This window comes from Tamandua tetradactyla, chromosome 3 (assembly GCF_023851605.1).
Source record: "Tamandua tetradactyla isolate mTamTet1 chromosome 3, mTamTet1.pri, whole genome shotgun sequence".
NCBI lineage: Eukaryota > Metazoa > Chordata > Mammalia > Pilosa > Myrmecophagidae > Tamandua > Tamandua tetradactyla.
In genome coordinates this window covers 190,138,939-190,148,282 of record NC_135329.1, presented here as the reverse complement: position 1 = coordinate 190,148,282, position 9,344 = coordinate 190,138,939, and the positions used below count along the sequence as shown (strand labels likewise).

Sequence of the window (9,344 nt, the reverse complement as noted above, 5' to 3'; positions counted from 1 at the left end):
CAAGAAAGACATGATATAGGCCAAGTTACTAGACTATAATAGCATTAAAGATAGGTAGACAGAAGGTACATCTCCATCAGTATTCTTAACACTTACTGATTCTCTACTTACCAAAAACGCTTGAGTATTAATGCAACCAGGTGCAAAGCAGTTTGGATAATGAAGATGTTTCTTTCAAATGCAAGTCTTTTTTGTAAAGCCAGATGAATGAATTTATGATATATTATAATTATTATTCCTACATTAATAATAAGAATAGAATATATATATATTTAGAACTATAAGTGGTATTTTGCCAGATTGTCCATTCTTAATTATTTTTTTAAAAACATTTAATAGACAAGTTTCATTTTCACTTTTTTAAATCTTAATTCAAGGTGTGAAAGTGATTTGAAAATTCAAACTAATCAAGAGAAACTTTCAAAATGAACTAATATATCCCTTTAGTAGAAAGTTTCTGGAATACTAAATGGTAGGGATAGCTACAAGTTATGATGGGTCAGAAGCTTCCTATTTCCTAGCAACAAGTCTGATATCAATGTTATATTTTTCTGGCTGTGAATATGCATTGTATTATAAGATTAAAATTGCATTCACATGGTCATAATTTATAGTTTTTTCTCTCTGTGTATACACAATTAACAGAGTTAAAGTCAAATCTAACTAACTGACCAGTAATTTTAACCAATTTAAACTATCATTGAGAAACGTAATTAAAACAGAATCTTTTGTTTGTTTATTGAGAAATCACAACCACACTTAGACAATGGGTAAACAATTGCTATTTTTTTGGTAGTTACATTTTGAGATGAAAAGTTGCCTTGCTAAAGACTAGGCATATTCCAAAATTTGTTTTTATGACTGAGAATAGCATGATGATTTTTATGAGAGTGAAATTTAAAAACCACTTCTCAAAGATGGTATTTCCTTCATATAAAAATCTAGCCATTTGTAGGATGTTTGGAAAGGTAGGCCATTCTTGATTATTCAGAGGTTATAGAGAGCTTTCCTTTTCTGAATTTTTATAATCACATTCATGGATTTACACAAGACTGTTGTATTAGCTAGGGTTCTCTAGAGAAACAGAATCAGCAGGAGATATCTGTAAATATAGAATTTATAAAACTGTCTCACATAACAATTGGGTTGTAAGAGTCCAAGGTCTGTAGGGCAGGCTGTGAGCTGGTAGCTCCGATGAAGGCCCTCAGTGAACTCTCAGGAGAGGCTGGCTGGCTGAAGAAGGAAGAGTGATTGTCTCTTCTGAATCCTCCTTAAAAGCCTTCCAGTGATTAGAGTAAGTGTCACTCATCGCAGAAGACACTCCCCTTAGCTGATTGCATTTGCCAACATGATCATGATTTCAGTCTATGCAATGTCCTCACAGCAACAGACAGGCCAGTGTCTGCCTGACCAGACAACTGGGCACCACCACCTGGCCAAGTTGACACATAAACCTGACCGTCACAACTGTATACAGAAACAAAAATCATTATAATGCAAAATGATCCCCAAGCTGGCTACCTCTAAAATTAGTTTCCATTCAAACAACACAGCACTCTCTCTGCCTCTCTATCCTTCCCATTGCTCAAAGCCTCAATATCCGGACAATATGATATAAAATACAACGCAAATTCAATTCAAAGTAAAAATGCAGATCTTGTACAAGATACAGTCTTTCTTGAGCTCATTATAAGTGCTAATGGAGAACTGCTAGAATCCAGGCAAATGAGACTTAAACCATTCAACAACTGGCAAAGAGAAAAGTAATGCAGGAGAATGACAGCAATATAGAGGAATCTAGGGGTATAATTTTAATATCAAAGACTTAAGAGAAGCCCTTGGGAAAATGTGAATTGAGGATGTCATGTTATAGTATCAAAAACAATATTTTGCAGTGTTACATCCCCAAGCCAACAAATTATTGGCTCATTTTTTGTTCATTCTGAAAATCAACGCAAAATTGTGGTTGTAATTTAATTGGTGTTAAATATGATAACTTACTCTCTCAATTTTCATTTCATTTCTCAAGGTAAAAACCTACTAAAAATTTTTTAAACTTCTCCTTCCTTCTCTTCCTCTTCTGTCTCTTTTTGTCATTCTTCTTCTTCAGTATCTACTATGAAATTTTAGCCTTGGGCTAAGTAAGAAGTTTTGAGAGAATTCACTTCAAATGGGCTTTGCCTAGTGCCAAATTGTGTCAGATCATGAGGACTTCCTGAGCAAAATCAGAAAAGGAATATGAGCAGAGCCATCTCAAATCTCAATTGTTCTATAAAAGATGTAACAGCAGGTGCCCTTGGAATAGAGGAACTAACACTTGTTCTGGAATGCCATCATTTCTTTGGGGTGGGATATCCATATTCTGTAGTCTTTTCCCATTTCTCAACCCCAGAATTCTCTTAGCACTGGAGAGAATTGTTTTAAAAGGAGAATGTGATCAACAGTATTTTTCCATCTCAACACCACCACCACCATACAGCCACATTTTTAACACAGAATCTCAAGCTTTTCTTCAAAATAAAGTTTTTCAAGCTTAGATAATATTCCCTCTATGCCTTATCCTTGAATGAAGCTTAATATTTTTCTTTCAATGTTTTGGATCATCTCATTTCTTTCACTCCTAAATGTAGGTGTCCCCAAGGTGATTTCTGTCTTTTCTCAATACTTTTGAGACATTCCTTGAATGTCCTAGAAATCAGGGATCTTATTTTGAATTGTTTTATTTATCCCCTGGTAAACATGCACATTTTAGAATTCTTTGTAAATACTTTATGGAAAGTGAAAAAAAAAGTATCTAAAAAATTAAAGCTTTAACTAACTGAACAGATTCAATATGCGAAATCTCAGGAAGAGATCCCCTTGGTGCATCATTAATCCCTATTCTGCAGTGTGTGGACACAAATCTCTCGCACTCTTCCTTCTCATTAGATTTCAGATTTGAAACTTAATCTCTCCCCTTTACAATTTTTTTTTAATTCTAAATATCGGAGAACCTCAATGCCTGAATATATTTTCAGCCTCTTTCTAAGTTTGAGTAATTGAAAAAGTGGGTATGACTGAACAACTTTGCTCATTATGATTAAGCAAAGCCATCCATATGAGTGAAGAATAAGAAATATTGGTACCTACTGTCTAGTACATTCTAATGAAACATAGGTAATTAGTACTTGATCTTTAGGTCACCTCTGATTCTAGTATAGATGTATAATAGAAGCGAATACTGGGCATAAATTTTAGTTTGATTTTGAATCTTAAAGGGTTATCTAAATTTATATTTCTAAGTTACATTCTTCAGATATGTCACATTTGAATTTAGTAAATTATTTTAAAGGAAACCTCACCAGTGATAAAACTCAAATATAAAATAATTTATTCATTACAAAACTATGCTTTATAAAGGACTTTATCATATTGCACTTCGATTGTGATGAAATTATAAAAAGTTTCATGATATCCTTCAGTTTGTTAATGCAGAATATAAGCAACACATTGTAGAAAGGGGCTGTTTTCTCCTCTAAACAGATGTTGTAATGCGATGAAAAGGTTTATTATTATAAAAACAAATTTATGATTTTAAAGTTGCTTTTCCTGTGCTCATTTTGGTGAGTTATAATGTTGATTTTTACAAACATGAATATTTTAAACCTTTATAATATTTAAAAACATATCAAACATTGCAAAATAATGAGTACTGTAATTTTATTGAAAATTTCTTCTAGACATTTTAATCAATAAACCACTTGAACTAAGTAGCATGTGAAAAAGAAAGTAACCTATGGAGCTACTTTAAAATATAAGGCTGCCGTACAATCAACTTGCAATAAGGTACTACCTCTTTTCTTTTCCGCAGAGCTTGGTGCCATTTTTCACCTTAAGCCTTTTCTTTAAAGAAGCACATTGCTAAGATTTCATATTGTGATCTTAGCAAGGTTGGGTTCTTTGTTGCCTTGACAGGATATAGAGGTCTGGATTCATGTTTGCATAGCACTAAACTATGATAGTATATCATACCACTACTGAAACTATTTTTCTGGCTTTCTGTCACATTACAAATTGATTTTAAAGTACATTTGCCTTATAAAGACAAAAATTGCATTGCTTGAGCTTAAATATTGCGTAAACCAAATTTAATGATAAGTTTATTCCTAACGCCTGCATGGACCGCACTATTTGCACTTCAAAATGTCCAATTTCTGCAATAATTTACTACAGAAAAGCTCCTCTCAATATTTCTAGAATTTGCAACTCTTTAATCTTGTAAATTTAAGAAAAATGAGTCAGTTTAATCTTATATCCTGCTATAATAATATATATGTATGCACATACTATATAGTTTATATATATTTAATCTTAGTTCAAATGTGTAGTAACTTGTCCTGTTTATCTAGTAAATTTAAGTAAAGCACAACAGAGAAATGCACACATATACTGATTTATTAATAAAGACTGTAAACATAGTTCAGCTTGTGAAAGAGATTTTGTTGTTTTCTGAGGTATATATTGGTACTCCTTATTTTCAAATTTAATGCCAACTTTATTTAGAAAAAAATACATTTATAAAATACATTTGTAAAATAAAATACATTTGGAAGATAAATGTATTAAATACTGTTTAAAACTGGTTAGCAAGATTTGAAAACCCATAAACTTGTTGAATCTGCTCATATCAAGTAATACTTAATAATTTTTTAATAAGAGAATAAAAGGGAACATTGGGCTATGATTCTGTCTGATTTAAGTTTATTTTCTGAGTGAACAGAAATAACAGTTACTTTAATTCAATATTTTAAAAAATTATCGTTAGGCATAGAGTTTTTACTATGTTGAACCAAAGTTATATAATGGAAAAATAACTTGAAGTCTGAGGATATCGTCATTAAAATGACAGGATTTTTTTTGTCTTCAGGCAGCAGGACAGAATGAGTTAGATTTTCCCATTCTCACCCAATGCTTCAACTGTTTATTCTGGCACCCTATAATTCAAGGAAGGAAATTTAATTCTTACTTGGAAATGAAATGTAGAGGAGAAATTTCAAAGCAAACCAACTGTCATTGATCATAATGTAAGCTACAGGAAACCTTGATACTCAGGTTTTTAAAAGAAGGTATGTTCTTCTGCAGAGGCAACTGTGCACTGACAATTGAAGTTATCAATTTCCTTTTAATTTTAACAAACGTAGCGTTGGCTGAATATCTCTTATTTTGAGTTTCAATAAAGAGAAGTACAGTAATAATCTCTCACTTGTATGTTTTACAAACTGCCTTCACATAAGGTATTCTCATTTGATCCTCACAGCAACACTATGCGAAAGCAGTGAATATTTTCCCCATTTTAAAGTTAATGAAAGGGAAACACAGATTGTAAACTCTCTGAGGACAGAGTCAGGTTAGTCTAATTCACCTCCGACTCTCTAGCACCTAAGGTAGCGACTGGTGTATGAGACACTCCCAAGAAGCACTTGTTGGCTGAGAATAGGATGCATTAAGGAGCTTAACCAGGATCAGAAAGCTAGTAAACGGAAGGACTAAGACTAAAATCTAGATTGTATAGCTCCAAGACCATTGTCTTGTCTTGTTTGTTTTTGCTGATCTTTTCTTTTTTTTTTTTTTTTGGTTTCTTAAATGCTGCTGGAATGCAATATATCAGAAATGGACTGGTTTTTAAAAAGGGAATTTATTAAGTTACAAGTTTACAGTTCTAAGGCCATCAAAGTGTCCAAACTAAGGCATCCGAGGAAAGATACCTTAACTCAAGAAAGGCCAATGGATTAGAGCACCTCTGTTAGCTGGAAAGGCATGTGGTTGGCATCTGTTGGTCTTTTGACTTCTGGTTTCAAACAGCTTCCCCAGGGGCATTTTCCTTTCTGCATCTCCAAAGTCTCAGTGTCAGCTCTGAGCCCTCTCCAAAATGTTTTAAAGGACTGTAGTAAACTTATCAAGACCTACCTTGAAAGGGTGGGGTCATCTCCATCTAATCAAAAGGACACACCCACAGTTGGGTGTGTCATGTCTCCATGGAAACAACCTAATCAAGAGATCCCAACCTACAATATTGAATCAGGGTTAAAGAACATGGCTTTTCTGGGGTATATAACAGTTTCAAACGAGTACAATATTCATCAGTAGTTACCCTCTCCCTCCTGCTTTTCCCTTCCTGGTTCTGTCTCCACAAAAGTATATGTGCTCATGACCTCTTTTTAAAACGTATATTTTTTAGTTTTTACTTTAAAAAATTTTATTTTGAAATACTTTTAAAATTATAGGACAGTTATAAAAGTAACACAAACCCCATATAGGGTGTGTTAGTTAGGGTTCTCTAGAGAAAACAGAATCAACAGGGAACACTTGCAAATATAAAATTTATAAAAGTGTCTCACGTGACGGCAGGAACGCAGAGTACAAATCCACAGGGTAGGCTGTGAAGCTGATGACTCCGATGGAGGGTCTGGATGAACTCCACAGGAGAGGCTCACCAGCCGAAGCAGGAATGGGGCCTGTCTCCTCTGAGTCCTCCTTTAAAAGGCTTCCCGTGATTAGATTTAGCATCACTAATTGTAGAAGACACTCCCCTTTAGCTGATTACAAATGGAATCAGCTGTGGATGCAGCTGACGTGATCATGACCTAATCCTATGAAATGTCCTCATTGCAACAGGCAGGCCAGTACTTGCCCAATCAGATAAACAGCTACCACAACTTGGCCAAGTTGACACATGTCCCTAACCATGACATAGGGAATTCCAATATACCCCTACACACCCAGATACCCAGATCCAACAATTTTAACATTTTGCCACCTTTTCCATATCATTCTATCTATCTGTCTATCCATCTATCTATCCATTTATCTGTTTGTCCTTTTATCAATTCATAAAATATGCGTATAGGTTAAGGTGTATTTATTCTTTTACTTTTAACCATTTCAAATAGCTGGAAAATAAAAGGTATTTTTCCTTTTCCTATTCTTTCTCAGTTTTGATAATTACTGCTATCACAGCATCTAAGTTCCCCTAAAGCTATAAGCAGAAAGATGTGAAAATCTTTGACATCAGGCCACCGAATGTGGAAATAGAACTCTATTGAGAACATAACATGATCAGAAAAAATTTCAGGTAATATATTTTACTCTCAAGGATCATCATTGTTGCCTCTGGAAGGATAAACCTACATTTCATGGGCTCCTTGGACAGTTTTGAGAGTGAGACAACAGAAACCTGAAACAGTTTTCTTAGCATTATAGCCATATTGTTTTGGTAACAAACATTTCTCCTTGGGGATGGAAAATACATCACATTAAAACATCAGCAATAAAACAAACAAACAAAAACCAGAAGCTTTTATGATCCAGCCCTACTGAGATAAAACAAAGGATTAGATTTCAAACCACTCTCTCACAAATCAGAGCTCTTACTCAGTATCATCTTTGCTAACAATTTCAAGGTCCTAGATTACGAATGCAGCTCCCTAGGTCTTTATTTTTTATTTTTTGCTAAATCATGATGTGCTCTGGCCCAGATCTTTAAAAACAATGTGTGCAGGTACTTCACTTACACAAAAGGACCTGTTCCAGACATGAAACATTTTCACCTTTATACTCAGTTACGTAGCTTCCAAATGTTTTCCCAAGAGCCAGGCCCCACACTTCCAGACATGCCAGATTTGCTTCCACAGCAAGCCTACACCCTGTTCAAAGTATTCTTGTTCTTAAAGTTCTTCAGCCCCTCAACTCCCTGGGACTTTTCAATGGCTAATCATTTTGTTTGTTTCAAGTCCAATATCATGACATGTCATTAGCAACTGTCTTTGCTCCTTCTCCTTCTTTCTTCTCTTCTACCTTCCCAAACTGCAAAGCTATTTTCTCTCCTTAGTGCATGGAAAGTAGTGTGGTTATTGCCTGCTGTTACTTTGGCTTTTGTTAATACCCTTCTTAGCCAGGAATCTTTTCAATAATTTTCCCCAAACCATGCCACAAAGGAAATTTGGTCTGAACTAAGAAAATACATTTTTAAAATTTCACTTTTATATATTCATATATTTTGGAGGGACAAAATTCAACCCATAAAAATAAATATGACAAAAGTGAAACCTTTTCAAAAATGCAAACATTTGTTGAAATGGTTTTGAAATCCATTTTTTGTGCCTATTCACAATGTAACAGTTATAGACATAACATATTTTAAAATTTAATCTGTATTATTCACATTTTCTTCATCACTTAATCTTAACTCTAGACTAAACCACCAAAAAAATGATTTATCAAGCCCTGATTTGTAACATTTGCCAATATTAGTGGTGTAAATACTCCCACTATGGCTGATTTCAAGCTACCAGAGTGATGTCAGTTAGAGTTGGTAAGAGATGTGCAATAGCACGCCAATATGCACTATAGATTAAAAAGATGTAAATAACAGCAAAAGCAGAGGCAACAAGAAAATGTAGTAAAATAGTTAGGAAATGGGGAGCTTTTAATATTTATTACCTTTGTCTTAAAAAATAATTTATTGTGCTTGCTTCGGCAGCACATATACTAAAATTGGAACGATACAGAGAAGATTAGCTTGGCCCCTGCGCAAGGATGATGCCCCTGCATGCAAATTCGTGAAGCGTTTCATATTTTTTATTAAAAAAAATTTTTATTTAGTTGTTTCCATAGTTTAATTTCTAATAATGGCCATAATTAACAACCAGCTGGCAAGATTCCTGAAAATTTAACAGTTGGCTCTTGTGAGTTCATATGAGCCAGTTGCCACACAGCAGGGGCAGTTGCCAAAAGTATATAAATTTGAGCTGTTATCAATAATGTGGCAAGTTTTATTCCCAGGCTTAAGTTGTTTTTTGTATGTTTGTTTTACTTAAAAAATATTCCAGCCTTTTAGTTTTATTCTATTTACTTTGATTGGTCTGGGGCCCTTCTGTGAATACTTTGGCAACACACTTCCAAATTTCTCCTAGGGTGACATAAGTGAGCAGATAATAATATTAGCCATTATTGTTGATTCTTGTTAGGCTCTCCCTGAGAAGGTGACTTTTCTGCATCCCATGTACTAACTAATCTCTGCTATTTAATATGTATTAGGTTGAGTCAGATGAAATTGCTGTCAATTGACCATTTTTGACTAACTGTTTTAGTTTGCTAAAGGTGCCGAGGGATCGGCTTTTATAAAGGGGATTTATTAAGTTACAAGTTTACAGTTCTAAGGCCTTAAAAATGTCCAAACCAAGGCATCCAGAGAAAGATACCTTAACACCGAAGAAAGGGTGATTCCATTGCTTCCAGCTTCTGATTTCAATGGATTCCCCTCTAAGTGTCTGTGGGTCCTGACTTCGCTGCTCTGGGTGAAAACC

At 34.4% G+C, this 9,344-nt stretch overlaps 1 pseudogene; it reads left to right on the top strand.

Annotated features, from left to right (window-relative positions):
* The first annotated feature begins 8,502 nt into the window (after window positions 1-8,502).
* On the top strand, window positions 8,503-8,617 carry LOC143678464 (U6 spliceosomal RNA; annotated as a pseudogene).
* Window positions 8,618-9,344: the final 727 nt, after the last annotated feature.